At 40.5% G+C, this 16,650-nt stretch overlaps 1 protein-coding gene across 7 annotated transcripts in view; it reads left to right on the top strand.

Moving 5' to 3' along the window:
* The first annotated feature begins 2,215 nt into the window (after window positions 1–2,215).
* ATP2B2 (ATPase plasma membrane Ca2+ transporting 2) overlaps window positions 2,216–16,650 on the top strand; it is a 284,984-nt gene continuing 270,549 nt past the window's right edge. For all 7 annotated transcript variants that reach the window (XM_017737308.1, XM_017737319.1, XM_017737316.1 and 4 more), the window contains exon 1: window positions 2,216–2,267. The gene's annotated coding sequence lies outside the window, so the exon portion shown is untranslated. The remainder of the gene's footprint in view (window positions 2,268–16,650) is intronic.

The raw sequence follows: 16,650 nt of genomic DNA, 5'->3' as shown, positions 1-16,650 counted from the left end.
CCATTTCTTTATGGTTTTTCATATTTTTAAGCAGCTGCAGCAAATGACTGATTTGCAGGCACTCTGAATTTCTGCTCCAGCAAGGGTTTAAGCTGTTTAGGGAAATGAATGAAGAACAAAGGTTTTTATTTAACTATAAATTTTGTATGAGTTTAATTTTTTTCATGAGTGACTGGCTTTCTTACATCAAACCCCTTCACAGGGAATTTTAGAGCAATATGCAGTACCTTTGACAACTATAATTTTCTAAAACTCTGGGAAAACCAGATGAAAGAGTAAATAAATATTGGTCTGGCTGAGGTTTAATAATCCCTGATAAAAGTAAAAATGCATTTTAAAAGTAGCATTGATTGCTCCTGGACTCTGGTTTTGTTATCCTTCCCAGGCTGAAAATGTTGAGTCTTTATAGAGTCAGAGAAATATATTGAGAATACTGATGAGACATTTATTTTAATTTATCACCCCAGTGTTTGAGCACTTTTATGTTATCCTCTGAATTTATACTCAAAATCAGTCTCACAGAAGTGGGAGAACTTTACTGCTGAGGCAAAGGGAGGCAGGAGGTTTAAGGACACACCTGTACTGCTGGGAAATGATAGTTTTTACAACCTAGGCCTCCAAGAGTAGGTGCTGGAACTGGGATTGAGTCAGAACAGAGCCAAGTGCTCCCATCCCTGACTGCACTCATTTGACTGACTTTGCACCATTTTCATCCCCTCTGGTAGAGATGTTGTGACTTGCTGTGCTCCAAAGTTCTGGCATTTTGGTATTTCCCCCTGCTGTGTCCCCTTGTTTGCTGTTAGTTTGATTCCTGGAGTTGCCCACCGATTTGTGGGATTGGTATCCGATGCATGGATTGCATTGTCAGCTCCTGGAGAAGATGGACTTGCTTTTTTGCTCAGCTCCAGCACTGTGGGTGCAATTCAGACTGAGAGCTCTGGTGTTCAGCTGTTTTCATGTATTTCCACAATGGGGAATCTCTGGAATAAATGTGCTAAAGAGATGTTGGTAGCCCAGGTGGTGGAACAAGATGTTTGGCTTGGAACTCCTGCAAGCACTTCTGTTACCTTGGGATGGGAGAGAGGTATTTTTATCACTTGTAGTGCTTACATGGCACTTCAATCAAGTGGGTTAGGCTTATTTTCTTTTTTTTTTTTTGGCCAGATTTCAATTTAATTCACGATGTGTCACCTCCCTAACTCAGCTTTGGCTCTCAAAGAAGTGGTGTTGTCCTTTTAATTTCTGGCTGAGCAGTTGCACAGCAGAACCTGGAGAATCCAGGAACTGTTTTTGGCTCTTAATAGCACAATGTCCATTCTTTTTGTGCATCCCTCTGTGATGCTCCAAAGTGCTTTGAGGAGTCAGAACAGAAGTTGCTGTTGAATCTCTCTGTCCTGAAGCTCTTGGAGGGCTGGCACTGCTGTGTTCCTGCATAAATCTGCTGGTTTAGGGGACATTCCCTGAGCAGCGTGAGGGGTTGTGTTTAACAGGCTGATTGCTTGGCAAGCTGTGTCTTGACGAATGTGCTGCACACAGGATTCTGTCTCTGCTGACTTAAAATCATCTCCAGAAGGGGTTGAAGTAGATTCTTTGTGGAAAACTTAATCCTGGCATTAGATTTGTGAACCAGGAAGATACCTGGTGTGTTTGTCCTGATGTGATTCTTGGAAGAGACGTTTGTTTTTGTCCCCAAAAGGAAGTGCCCTGATTTCGTGTGCCCTGATTCATGCAAGTATTTATTCAGTAAACATTTTCCCTTCAAGGTATTTGATTCTAAGAAAAATTGAGGTTATCAGTTCTGTTGAATACTTGTAGACCTGAAAGCTACAACAAAATAATTATAAGTGGCAACAAGTATGATAGCTTTTGTGTGCATTATTAGTTTGATTTTTCCAGAATGAGGCAATATTTCATGCTTCAGTTCTGTTGGAATGTGTGTTATAGTTTATTTTTTGGAGGTGTGTTAGGCTTTATTTTTTTAAGAGTCCCTTTAAAATTTTCTATGGAGTATTTTCTGTTTTATAAATTTATTATGGAGTAACATAGAAGATATGAGCTTAATTTTATTAATTGTGCAACGAGCCCATTTGGATCTAAAGGAAACCAGCTGCTTTTTAATGATTGAACTGCCTTTTTCTTTGATTTTGCATTCATTATATCCAGGCATAATTTAATTTTCCCAAATGCAAACTGGTTTTTTCTTTGTTTTTATCAGGTCTTGCATGCTGTGACACAAAGATCTCATCGCCTGGTGCACTATGTTCATGGTAAGCCTGATTTCCTCCTGTCATCCCCATCGTCGTTCCAGGGGTTATTATATCAAGGGGATATTATGTCCTTTTAACAATCAATCATTTGAAATGATCATAAACACATGCACACGAGTTTAGTCTTTGTTTTTTCTGAATTAGGACAAATCTCCAGTTTTACACAACATCCAGTGCAAACCGAGTTTTAAGAACCTGTAAATGATCTGATAATGGCCTTAAAGTTTCAGTGGTCATGGTCAAAATTGTAGACAGGGCAGGATGGGGTCAATTTTGTAGTTTTAAGTAATGCAGTGGCATCAGAATTCCTGACAGGTCCCCAAATGAGGAGATCTACAGACAGCAACACAAAAGGCCCAGCCTGGGTCCAGTGAATCCCTCCTTGTCCTGGCTCCAAATCCTCAGGCTCTTTAGCTATGCTAAGGAATTCTCTGTGGCTGCCAACTTTTTGGCACTTCTTAAAATAACTCAGTTAAATATATTTCATAAACTCATTTTGTATAGGCAAAAGAAGCCCCCGTGCTTCTCCTCAGCAGCACATCTTCCTTCTCTTTCTTTTCTCCTCCAAATATTAGTAAATTACCCCTTTTATTACAATATGAAAATAAACCAGCTTTTGGGATTAGGCCTCACACTTATCAAATGATTTCCTACTGTGTTCTGCTTTTTTTTGTTTTTTGTTTTGAGGGGCTAAGTAGCAAACACCTTCTGTATTTCTGGGTTTACTGATACATATTGTTAAATTGATTATTTTCCCTCATGCTTTTTACTGGAAATAGCTGGAATCCTCATGTGGTTCCACTGTTCTTTTTTTTTCTTTTTTCCCCCCATTTTCATTGTTTTTCTCCTAAGTTCTCCCTTACCTGCTGCAGGATGTTTGAGCTGCTTGATGCCCTCCACCTCTGAGAGCAGAAGTTAATAAACAGCTTTCCCTCGCTGATGGGATTAGGGATGTCAGAGGAGCGGCCAAGGCTTTAGGGGATAGGGATTTTTAATCCTCTTCCCTGGTTCACCTCAGTCGAGTCAGCCATTGGAAGTTGGCCTTGTGGAGCTGTCAGGGTAATCAATAGCTGCGTTCAGCTGAGCTTCCTGGCATTTCTGACAGTCATAAATATGCTGCAGCTTCCTGAAGGAAAGTGTTCCATCCTAGGATATCCATTGGCGTTTCCATAATCATCCCCACTTCCCAGGGGGAGTCCTTTGGCTTGCAGGGTCTCCAGCAGCCCCTGGGGAAGGGTTCTGGGCATCTTTGAGATGGTGACCAAGGACGAGCCCTTGCTCGGTTGCACATCACTTTTAATTACTCAGCGCTCTGCAATGAGAGATGATGCAAAAACAAAAGCTTAACATCTGTCAGGTCTTTTAATGCCAACATTGCTTAATTTTTTTCCATTTTTTGTGTTTTTTCTACGCTTTTCTGACATTCCAGTGGCTTTTCCCCAGTCTCCTCTCTAACATGGTGATATTTGGAGGAGTTCTGCAGGTGCTTGCTGGAGGTTTGGAAAGGCTGTGAGGATCTTAGCATGACTCTGAATTTAATTAATCTGGGAGCCCCAGAGACACAGTTAATGGCTCCATTAATAACTTCACTTTCTCATATTCTCAGGTTTAAAATATTAGACCCATATTTTGAGGTAGGATAGGAGTGTCCTTCATTTTGGGGTCCATCTAGCAGGGACCCCCTGCAAGCTCTGCAGATGTTCTCTGAAGCATAGGTTCCTAATTTTTCTTGCCACAGGGCATAAGGCCCCGAGCTTGGTATTGCTCAGCTAAAATATTTTTTACAACAAATACAATAAAGCATTGTCATCTCAAGGGCTTACAGTTAAATTTTACTAATGCAAATTGCTTTTGAGTCAGGCAAGTCTGACAGTGTTGTTGTTTGTCTTTCAAAAATACATTTTATCAAGGCTAGCACAAAGCCCCAGATGAATTGAACTATAACTTTGTCTGATTTTGATGGAAACAGAACATTTTATGATGTTCAATCTTTCTGTAAGGATTTTGGGAGGAAGAAAATTATGATTAAAACAGAGTATTAAAAATTCTGCTCACAAAATAATTTGTGAAAAGGAATTGCAAATCTAGTGGCAAAAAATCTTTATAGCCAGATAAAACTGCTTGGGGCTTCCTTTTGTTTCTAATTTATATTCACAATAATAAATGAGGCTGAAGTAGCAATCAGAGAGATCAATTAAACGTATCAGTACAACTGGTTTTAAAAAAGAAAATCTGTTACTAGTCCATACTTTTGAAAATAGTGCAGCACAAGTTTTGTGTTTGGATTCTTTTGGCAAAGAGTTCTGTCCTGTGTGAAGGGAATCAAGGGTAAGCCACACATCTACATCATAAACACACGGTTAATCCTTTATTATCTAACATATATTCACTCGAGGTGATGCTGAACTTTTCACAGTAGTTTTACCAGGTTGCAGCTTCCAATGTGGTTTAAACCCACAGCGCTATGGTTGTGCAGACCTGGTGTCTTTGGAGAGCTCCATGGCACCCTGAATTGGAGCTGGCATTATCATTCCCCTCCTGGTGCATGGCTGATCTGATTAATGTGGTGTGGGGACTGGGATGACTTTGACTCGTTCTTCATCTTTTGTCTGCTGTAAATTTTTATTGGAATTTTCTTGAAGAGTGCAGTTTATGTTGCTGAATACAGAGGGAATAAAGCATTGGTAAGGCAGGGAGTGGTTCCTCTACTGCATATTCCCCTTGCTTTGTCCCTTCCTTGGACCCCAGGAAGGCTTCTTGTGGCAGGATGGGGCTTAGAATTGACCTTTTAAGAAATGCTGTGTATAAATAAGAGTTTTCGAACCTCTGCAGAGATGGGGCTTTGGATTGCAGGTGTTCATAATTAGATTAATTTGCAAAGTAGATCAAGCCAATGAAGGAGGCATGGAAAACTGATGGAGGGCTTATCAAATTAGCTAAGTAGAGCAATTAATCAGCCAGGCCTTAACTGTTTGGTTTCTATTTTTTAATTATCATCTGGAGCAGTTTGCTTTTGGCTTGCATTAAAGAAGGCATTGAGTGCAAGGCTGTGTTTGGGGAGACACTTCCCTCGTTGTCTCCTTGTCACCTCTGTGTCTCTGGGAGAGGCAGCAATGTGGCACCACTCAGGGATCCACTGGCATTCCCAAGGCACAGAGCAGCCTCCTGTAAATAAAATTTTAAAAAAGTGTTTAGCATTCTCTGTGAAAATACCAACAAAAAAGTACCAACAGTGGACTTGGGATTTTATCTAAACGGTAGCTCATCAGTGAAAGTGATCAATGGGCAGCTCCTCAGGAACTTCTGGTTGCAGTGTGGTAACAATTACCCTGGAGGTATTTAAAAGCACCTTAGAATGGTGGCTTTAACAAGTTGTTTTTCATTTCTAATTAAGTTCATTCAGTTTGGGCGGTGCTACACATATTGATACTGATTGAAAGTTTTTGCTTTTCTGGCTCCATTTGTAAATGATCTGGTATTTTTAGTTTGACTTTTCTGGCCTTTCTCTGCAGGAATAAAAAGAAGGTTCCATAAGATTATCCCAAGAATACTTTTCCTTGTTTAATTTCACAGTAAACCTCTCTGGTAGCTGTCAGATTTGGCCCTGAGAAATTGGCCTGAGGCCCCAGAACTTTGACATGGAATAGTGAGCAGAGACCTCTCTCCAGACATGACCCTTCCAGTTCTCTTTTCCTTCTATTCAAGAGGTCAAATAATTTATTTTCCCGCATCCACAATGAATCCTAAAGCACGTCAGAAAATGGGGAAGAATGGAAATTAGCACTTCTTCCTCCAAAGCTGAAGAAAGATGATCTGATGAGAACAAGACCTTCCTCCAGATCTCTCTAAATACTGAACTGCCTCTTGTGTAGAGGTTAAGTATAGGTTTAAGATCATTCTTTTTGCCTTCCTTTAAAAAATACCCAATGAACATTCTGGCACATTAACTTTGAGCATTTATATTTAGGAATCTTATCACAACTTAAAATGCTGCTGTAAAACTGGTTTCTCCTCTCTGTAAGTCCTCAGCCATTTTATCTTAAATATCCAGAAATGAAAATCTTAACCAGGGTTATCAACTTAGGTCAAGCTTTGAAATCCCTTTTAAACATTTTGAGTGATATTTTTCATGCCCTTAACACTGAATACTTCAAACCCCCAAATGTCCTGTGCTTAAGAGTTCTTTTGAAAACTACAGAATCCTTGAAAAACTGAAGATTAAGAGGAGGTTTTTGGGTAACTATTTCAGGGTTTTTTGTAGATTGATCATCACATTTGCCTTAGGAAGAGAAAGGATAGATCTAAAAGCTGATGCCTGAGATGTGTAAGCTGCATTTTCTTTTATATCTCTGGAAAAGTAGTCTCTGATTTTTCTGATGAATTTCTGTCTCTTGCCTTGATTTTTGAATCACTGAAAATAAGATACAACTTCAGTTTTAAGCAATATGGGAAACTGCTAAAAAGCCTGTAAATAGGAGTAATTAACACCCACCTCCAATGTTTCCTTTTTCTGCTTGTTTAAATACAGAATTTCTAGGTCTAAAAGCATGTGAAAATAATTCAGGCAACATATATGTGCTTTCAACGTGCTTCAATCCAATCAGTTTTTCCTTGGGAAGGCTGGAGGGCTGTCCTGAACATGATGTAAATTACTCTGGTAGTGGTTTAAACCCAGGAACTGTGTTTCATGTGTTTATTTGGAGCCTCTGAACCAGTCCAGGCTACCTGGATGTGACTGATAAGGGGATCAATAGAGAGGGAGGAATGATGGATGAGTTGTAAAGCTGAGCATTACTCCTGAAGAGCTTGTGCTTGTACAAAACCCTGAAGTGCAGACTCAAGGAGGGCATTTTGCTTTGTGGAGGCTTGAATTTGTTGGTTCTTTTATCACTCTGTCAAACATAAGCTGACTGTTTCTCTCTTAAAATACAGCCTTTGTGGGAAAATGTCTGTTTCTTGTGGTGGTGTCAAGGCCTAAACCCACAAATAAGACATGATCATAGTTAATAAACCATAAATACTGGTGAGATGGAAGTTCTGTTTCTGCATTCACAGTCTGGAGGGGCTCAGTTCGTTGCACCACTCTGTGAAAAATAAGCAGCATTTCCCAAGCATGAGGATGGAGCAGCTTCCACACCTCTGAGGCATCAGGAACCCTGACAGCACAGTTAAACACCTGACAGGAAATGTCACTGAGAAATGGAGACAGAAGCTCAGAAATATCTGTTAAATGTTTGTGATGGCTTCACTCCTGGTGACATCAGTACTTACAGCTCTGATCCAAGGGAGCACCAGACCCTGAGCTGTGCTGTGGGAGGGGCAGACCAGAGCCAGAGGCAGCTCCCAGCAGGTTTTTGGGAAGGAGATGAGCAGAGCTCTCTGGATGGAGCTGGGCTGTGTTGGTGCAGGTTTGGCCACAGGGGCTGGTGCCTCTTGCAGGCGAGAGGGGGCTCTGTCAGCTCAGACACTGTCGGTGTGGGGGAGTCAGAGGTGTCTCCTGTCTGTGAACCAACACAAGGCTTGCTTGGACATCAGGTGGCTCTCAGTATGGTTAAGTGCTCTGGAACTATCAGACTTCTCCAAGTCTTCCCCCTGGACGTGTGAGGCAGCTCACTGACTGCTATTCCACAGGGCACTGTAGCTTTCTCTTTGATGCAGAAGGAGCCTGGTCATGAATTTGAAACTACTTCTGCCCTTTGAATTTCTTCCCAATGATGTAATAAAATGTTTAAAATATCAGCTTGAAGAAAAGACTTGAGAGCCATAGGAATAGGGAGAGAAATCCTATTATGCAATACTAATTACATTTATGATCTTTTCATTTCATTGACTCTCTACGTTCCACTGGTGGCAATGTTCTTCTGCCATTCCAAGTAGTAAAGCTGGAATAGAGGTGGTGCATTAATGGCAGTCAGGAGTTATAACCCTTCTGTCTCATTTCCCATCGCACGTAAGCCATTATTTGCAATTTTGTTTAATGCTCATAATATAAGTTTGGTATAACTGTTTATTATCCCATGGTCTTGTATTTGTCAACTCGTTTTCACAATAGCTTGTGCATCACACAAAGGATGTATTTTGCTCAGGATGCTTAATCCAAGGTCATTGTTATTTTTGGTGTGGTAGTTGGGTTTTTTTCTTCCCCATAAAGTGTATTAATTTTCTTTGAGAACCTTGATGTCCTGCTGTAGTGAGTAAAAATAGGTGGAATAAAGTCCCCTTTTTTAATGGTCTGAGGTTCACAGTATGAATACATCTATCTTAAAATTTTTTTAAACTTACTGTTTTCTATCAAGTAAGAATGCTTTTACATTTGCCTAAACACTGCATCAATATTTCCAGCAAAATAATTCTTTTCCTCAAATTTCCTATTTAATAAAATACAGCCTCTTTGAAGTCCACAGACCTCACCATCTGTTACTCAATTTTCACTCCATAAAATTTTGCTGACATCTGTTTAATCAAATATATTTTTACAGTCATGGAGAAATTTAGTTCAAACTTGGTATTATCCTGTTCCTAGATGCCAAACAGAAAATATGAAAATAATGAACAGGAACTTATGGAAGAGGAGAAGGGAAACATTAAAGTGGAGTCTGTTACCACTTAGGGCACCCCTTGGACCTGGAAGCAATGCTCCTGACGGTCCTGAGGGTCTCCACAGGCTGTGGAGCTCAGTGTTCCCTCAGCTCCTGCTCTCTCCATCTTGGCCAAACCTGGCTGTTCCCTGTGGCCAGAGTTTTGGAGCAGCTGCTAGGCTTGGGTCAGGAAAGCCAGGACTAAGCTGATGGGGTTTCACCAGCCTGTCTTCATTCCATGCCCCCACTGTCCCCATTCTTGTGCTTTCTTCCTTTATCCTGGGGAGGTAACTCCCCCAGGAGCTGTTGGGACTCCTCTCCCGAGCAGGCAGGACACTTGTACAGAGTTTAGGAAGTCACACAGGGAGGGGAGGCAGTTGCTCCTCTTGGATCCATCTCTGCAGGTTCTCCAGGGGTTGTGCTCTCTGGATTCATTGTTTCCCATCAAATGTCATCGTGCTGAGGTTTGTGGGTGCTGTCACTGTCACTGGAGGGGATGCTGTTGGTATTAGTGGGCCCTTCCTTTCAGGCTGGCTTTCCAAAGGAAATGAGGCATCTGCAATTCCTGGCTGTCAATCTGTTGATTTGGTTATCTGTCAAGCTTGATTAGGAGATTTCCATCAGGACTGTGCTCTGACAGACCCTTCCCATCTCCCATATGGCATTCAAAATGAACATCTTTTAAAAACATTAATTTATAACATTTGATAACCAAATAGCAGTCTTTGTTCCTGTTGGTTATCACCACTTTTTGCAGTTCCCTCGGTTTGTTGAGGTATGAGATGTTGTAGCACATGTCCTGGATTTTGGAAAAGCTGATGTTGTGGCTTTTCTCTTATTTATTTTCTCTGTTGGTGTTGGTGCATAGACAACTTCCAGAATGATTGAGCTGTTTACTGCAGATTCATATTGTTTTGCTTGGAAACTGAATTGATATTTACAACTGAGTAATAAATTTAGAATATTGGTTTTTAATTGAATCTGCAGCAGAATATGCTGATTAACTTGAATTTAATGATGAAGAGCAATGATTTTGAATTTTTCATGGAAATCCCATTATATGCACATGTAGTATTTATTAAATTGAAATTATCTCATATTTTAAAATAATATTTTGTTCCCTTTCACAAAGAAGAAAGGCAGGTTGTTGATGTTGATTTTACTGATTAGGTGGACAAAATCAATTGGGATGAAACATGAGTATCATTTTATAATACTTAGAGCTCTTTCCTAATTCTTTATCCTCCAAGACACTATTTATCTACCTTGAAGCTTTCTTTATTTGGGGTCATTTATTAAGGTATGCTTGAAAGAAAAAACATCTGGAAGCATTCTTTGGTTTGTTTAAAACCTTCAGTTTATTTGGAAGGAAAACTTCTCAGCTGGTCTTTCCAAAGCCTTGAAAGCAAAGCTGGGATGCCAATGCTTATTTCTTTGGGGTTTTTTGATGGCAGATTACAAGGGGGGAGTTTGTTTTCTGGCCATTTTGCAGATTGTTTATGGTAATGAGCATACTGTATAAGTTTAAACTCAAATTGTAAGCAGAAGAGGTTTTGGCTGGATGTTAAAACTCGAGCACGCTCTTTGTTTTGTGGCTGATAAAATCAGATTGCCATCGTATTTGTTTATAATGAGATCAGCACGCTAAAGAAAACCAACCTCTCTCTTAGCATGATCTGTGTGTGCTGCTTGCTCAGAAAACATAAATGGAGGGAACTGGGATTGATTTTGGATGCTTGTGTTGCTGTGAAGGTTTGGTAGGGCTGGAAATGCAAACCCTGCAGTGCAGCAGTGCTTTCCAGCCTCGGACGAGTATCCGAGTGTGGGGTCACCTGGCAGCCCCACCCAGCCTCTGCTGTATGTCAGGGAGACAAACTCTCCAATTTTTTTTTTTCTTTTTGCTCAACTCTATCTTTTGCTGATACTTAGAACCAAGCAAATTAAGCTGAGCCATGACAGGAAAATCTGCTGGGCATCAGGCATGAACTCAGGCTTCCAACTGACAAAGAAACAGAGCAATAACATTTCCCAGTCTTGCTGCTGTCCCCAGCACAGGCACTTGGGAGGGTCCTGGAACGTTTCTCCCATGACAGAATGGGTGGGTGCAGGAGCTATTCCCGAGGTGCAGCTGATCACTGTCACCCTCCTGCTGCTGCTGGAGTTACCGAGGGAGAGCTCGGGTGTGCTGCATTGCAGGGGCAGGAATTTGGTTCTGCTCCAGTTCTGCTCTGCTCTAACTCCAGTTCACCCCAATTCTTCCCTTACTCTGTTCTACTCTACTTCTTGCTCTACCCTAATTCCAGTTCTTGTTCTATTCTAAGATCACAAAGAAATCTTGGAGTTAGATGTTCCATGCTGGTAACCTTCTACCTGGGGCAGGAGAAAATGGAATAAGAATCACAAGGAAAAGCAGCTGATTTGCGGATGGGATTTTTGGTTTGTTGTGTTGTTTTTTGTTTTTTTTTTTTTGTTTTTTTTTTTTTTTTTTAGCTTGACAACAGAAGAAGCTGTCCTGTAGAAACTTTTAGAGAGTCAAGTAGTGGAGCTATCCATAGGAGAAGTCCAAGCAGGACAATGAGCCCCGGCACCATCCCTTGTCTCAGTGACATGCAGTGGGACCAGGTGTTTATTCAGTGTTCCATGGTGAAGCACTTAAAGATTATTTTAAGACAAGGCTCCTGGTATAGAGGACTTTTTAATACAGTTTGAGGTAGCAATACATGGAATGTCCCCAGTTCTTGCATTTCCAAAATGCCAGCTGAGAAGCATAAGCAGATAAGGGAAAAGCAGAATATCTCAATAATAAACACTTGGATTTATTTTCAGATAGTTTGAGGGAGATGGCAAACAAGCAGAAGGAACACCATGATCCAGCAATCCTGACTGTAAAAACTTTTAGCTCAGAAAGATAAATTCCCATTTCCTTAAGAATACGGGCTATCACAATGAGAGGATAAGATATATCATGAATTAAAACCTAATTAGAAATTAGAAATAAAGTGGGGGAATTAAATGGCCTATTACTAATGCTGCAAAAGTGCTTTTAGGATGCCCTGGGGATCATCAAGGCTTTAATGGTGATTTGTTAGTGAACTGCTGAATTTAAGAAAAAACTTCAAGTTGCACTGGGAATCTCTTCCTGCCACTGCAGAATTTTCTCTGAAACAGTGCATTTTCAAGGTTTTTGTTTTCAGATATTCATAACAGACATTTTAATAATTGCTTTTATAATTTAACTCATTATTCCTGCTTTTGATCTTGGGCCAATTTTTAAACATGCCCTCTGCATTTTGTATTCACATAACCTGTTTTTTAATTAAAGTCTATTTTCCCTGCTTTTTTCTTAATTAAGAGCCTGTTTTTTGACTTGGTGAGTTTGGGGTTAAAAATGTGTGACAATCTGCTTCCCATGGCACCCATACAGAGAAGGAATATAGTCAGGGCCACACAGTGATGGGAGAAGTAAATGACTGTGAGAAACTGTTTCCTGTGTGCTGCTGTCACTACAATTTCATTTTATTTTGATTGTTGCTTTGCCGTGACATCAGCGATCTCACTGTGAGCTTTGGTCGTAATTTGGCTTGAACTTCATTAGGCAGAGGGAAATGCCCTTGCCCTGGTGGAGAGATCCCACCTTGCTGAAAGAGTGCAATGCTGAGTGTTTCTGTGACACAGCTGAGCCCAGAGGTGGCAGTCTGGGACTTCCTGGGGCAGTTCTCCTGTGGTCCTGTGGTCAAGCCACGACACTTCCTTAGGAGGCTCTTGGAACCGGTTTTATTAGAGGAAAGCAATGGTAACACAGTGCCAAAATTGTTGGCTAACAGAAGTATGTTTTCTTCCCCCCTCAAGTTTAAAAACAAACCCAGTGTCTGGATTTCCACACTCCATGGTTTGCCAGGTTCTGGAATTGTCTTCAAGTAGTGCCTCCAACATAAGACCTGCTGGAGCAAGTCCAGGGGAGGCCACGATGTTGGTAAGGGAACTGGAGCACCTTCCCTAAGGAGACAGGCTGGGAGAGTTGGGGCTGTTCAGCCTGGAGCAGAGAAGGTTGTGTGGACATCTCACAGCACCTTGCAGGGTCTGAAGGGGCTACAGGGAACCGGAGAGGGACTCTTTGTCAGGAACTGGAGTCACAGGACAGGGAGTAATGGGTACAAATTGAACGAGGGGAAATTTAGGTTAGATATTAGGAAGAAATTCTTCCCTATGAGGCCCTGGCACAGGGTGCCCAGAGAAGCTGTGGCTGCCCCTGCATCCCTGGCAGTGTCCAAGGCCAGGTTGGATGGGGTGTGGAGCAGCCTGGGACAGAGGCAGGTGTCCCTGGCTATGGCAGGGGTGGCACTGGATGGCTCTAAGTTCCTTCCAACCCAAACCATTCCATGATTCCAAACAGAAAGAGGAGCTCTGAGTGGGGTTTGTTTCCTCCTGAGTCTCTGTTACTGTGAGAGGTCCGTGCTCAAGTGCTCGTGGGGTGAACCCCAGAGGGTGGCTGAACCCTGTGGTGATACAACCTCCCCACAAGAGAAACCAGGCATGGCTCTCTTGTGATACACGAACTTTGGAGTGTTAAAGAATTTGGAGAAGAAAATGGCTTATCTGCAGGCAGAAAATAGCATTTAGTACTGGTTTTACTGAAGTTAGCAAATTTCACCTCAAAATGGTGCAATGACCCTGCTGCATTTGCTTTGTTGGGCTGTTTGAAGAACCACATGAAAAACCAGGTAGCAAAAATGTGGAGAGAGGATAAGGAAGATAAATGATAAGAAGAAATTAAAAAAATATAACTGTCTCTGGACTTGGTCTATTTCTAAAATATAAAAGTTTGCAGAATGGTCTCACCTTTTTTTGTTTTTTTTTTTTTAATTTTCCACCCCAGCTTTGGCCTCAACTTCTTGTCTGATTTGACACACATCACAGGATAGTTTAAAATACAATAATTATTTTCAGATGAGTTAACTTTTATGGAAAGATACTTCCAATTTTTATGTTTCATGGCTGATTTTAAAACTTTGTGTTGAAAGTGAAGTTTAAAATATATGCAAAAATATTAAGTGTCCTTTCTCTTTCTAAAGTTAATCCAAGGTAAAGTTAATGGAAGGTATTCACTTTACACTTAGGTGTGGAAGAGAATGGGAACAGTTTTATTTTTTTCTATAAGTAGTAACTTCATGGGATTATAGTGTCATATTTCTTGATAATACATAAGTGCTTTTACTCCTACATGTACTTTCACAAAATGTAAATTTAGTGAGTCACAGTCAAACTACAAAGGCACTGGGAGTTTGAAAGATTATTTTGCTTTATGCAGCAGAAACCGTTATTTGGTATCAAGCCTCCAAACTTTTAAATCATCAAAGTTACAAAAGTATTGCAGTAATTATAGTAAATACTGTGAATAAGCTACTCAGTTGATACCTAAATTTAGTTTATGCAGAGAATTAATAGACATTTTTGTTTTACATTTGTAGAATAATTTTAATTAGAAGCAATTAAGTAAAATTACATTACTCCCAAGTAAATTGCTGCTTTCCAAATTTCTTTAAATCTCCTTATATTCCGTTAGTATGTGAAAGCTTACAGTAATTAAAGTTTGACTTGTTTATATTCCATAGGAAGAGCTAGAAAGGAGCTCAGGGAACCTTTCCATGTGGAAGGGTTTTACCAGATTGCAGACTGCTCTGATTCCTCTTGTTTGGAGCATTTTTGCTCCAAAGCATTTGGTACTGCCACTCTTGGAGCCAGGAGAGAGAATTAAATGGACAACTGATGAAGCTCTACTTCTAAATCTCTGATGATGCTTCTGGTGGTGGCGTTGTCTCAATGTTTTATGTGTCTGATATTTCAGCTGGAGCAAATATCTGAACCAAAAAAGGCTCCTCCAAATGTCTGCACGGGAAAGGTTCCCGCTGCAATTATTACAGCATGGTTATAGCAGTGCCTATGTTATATCCCACATTAAATTCCTTCCTTTTCCATTACCATTTTAGCAGCTCGCTTTTGCCATAAATACTTGTAGGAACAGCCCAGGGACAAAGCAGTTCCTCTAAAGCCTCTTCCTGTGCCTTGTGACTCAGCCATAGATCCTTAACAGAAAGGCAGGATTTTGTTCCGGAGCAGCATCCGTGCATATGAACAATGAACATAAAATAGTAGGTGGGATACTTGGAATTCACTTTTATGGCCTGAACCATTGGAAAGAAATGAATTGGTTCTCCAAAAGCTGTGGAGAGGAGGAGGCAACTCCTGCTGCCAGTAGTAATTACAGCTCAAACAAGTCCTTGCCAGTCACATGAGGAAGGGAGCTGGCCCAAATGTGTTGGCCACCACTCTTAGGAGTGCAAGAAAATGTTGTTTTGGCACATCTTGAATTGCATTTCCCTCTCCCTGAGTGGGGATTGGCAAATGAGCTTGTACATAGCAGGCCTTGAGATGAGCAACAGCATTTAATGCATGCTTCAACTTCTTTTCTGGATAAGTTTTCAAGATTTTAGAGACAAAAATTAGGTTTTCACATGAAGTTTGGTTTTTCTAGTGGAATTGTCACTGCTATGCTATCTTCTAAATCTTTAGGGAGCAGACAAAATCAAATATGTGTTCTTTTCAAAATATTCTCTGCAGATGCCTGCATGGATCAGCAGTGGTGTTAAGATCCAAGTGCTGGGAGATCCAGCATGGAAAATGAATATTGCACGTGTGACTGTAAATATCATTAAGTTGGCCATAAAATTATATTTTCAGAATCATTATTATGGTTTTCTTTTTGTTTCATTTTTTTCTTTCCTTCTTTGTGATCCTTGAACATCCAAAGCCAAGAAAGAAAAGAAACAAAAGTAAGAAGAAAAAAAAAGAAGAAACAAGTTGGCAGCTTTTTAAAAATTGTATAGAGTAAGAATGTTTGAGCTACATTTTGAGAGAATTTAGGTGTTTTTTCATGTCTCCTTTTGCATTCTCACAGTGGGTCATGGTACCTTTCTTGGAGCTGATCCATGTGATATTTTTAAAATTAGTGGCAGTAAATTGTCAGCTGTCAAGTGCTCTTTAGTCTGTAACAGCTTTGGAGGTGTGGTCCTGAGGCCACCTTGCTTTTAAGACAGGATAACCTGGAAGGAGAGTGTGTAAAATGATAGTAAATTAACACACACCTGGCCTTTCTTTGGCTTCTATGTTTTCCTGAATTTGCCTTGGCTACTCTGTTCCACACCTAACTCAAATATATATTCTTATATATAGATATATTCCTACTTGTCCCCGCCTGTTTTGCCATGTAATATCCTGCAACCAATACAAAGGAATTTAGAATTATGAAAGCCGATGATGTCTTCTGGTAGGATCATCATCTCTCTATTAAAAGAGAATTTTCTGACTAGCTGAAAACATGGCATTTAGTTCTTGCTATGTTCAGGCTGTGACAGGTCCACCAGCTGTTTTATTATAGTTTGGTTTTGAGGCTGGTAATTAAAATAAGTAAAATCCAGCTATGATAGCTGGTAGTAAATCTATTGAAGTATCTTGAAGGCAGTAGGCAGACATATATTAAAGTGCTATGAACAATGCAGGTATTTCTCCAGTGTAGAAATGGGCACAAAATGGCTGGTTTTGCATCATGTCCTAAAGAACACCCATTTTTCCATGACAAGCTTTGACTTAAGAGGATCCAAGTGGGGATGATGTTGCTATAGGAATTCCAGTGTGGAAGTTTGCTGTGGTTCCTTTTCAGTCTCTCCTGGCCAGGTGAAATGGGTGCCCACCTTCCTGACAGAAAGGCAAATTTCCCAGTCCAGGAAAAGCAGCCAAACCTGCTGGGT

The sequence above is a fragment of the Corvus brachyrhynchos genome, unplaced genomic scaffold (genome assembly GCF_000691975.1).
Source record: "Corvus brachyrhynchos isolate BGI_N302 unplaced genomic scaffold, ASM69197v1 scaffold266, whole genome shotgun sequence".
Taxonomy (NCBI): domain Eukaryota; kingdom Metazoa; phylum Chordata; class Aves; order Passeriformes; family Corvidae; genus Corvus; species Corvus brachyrhynchos.
This window is presented reverse-complemented; position numbering and strand designations above follow the sequence as displayed.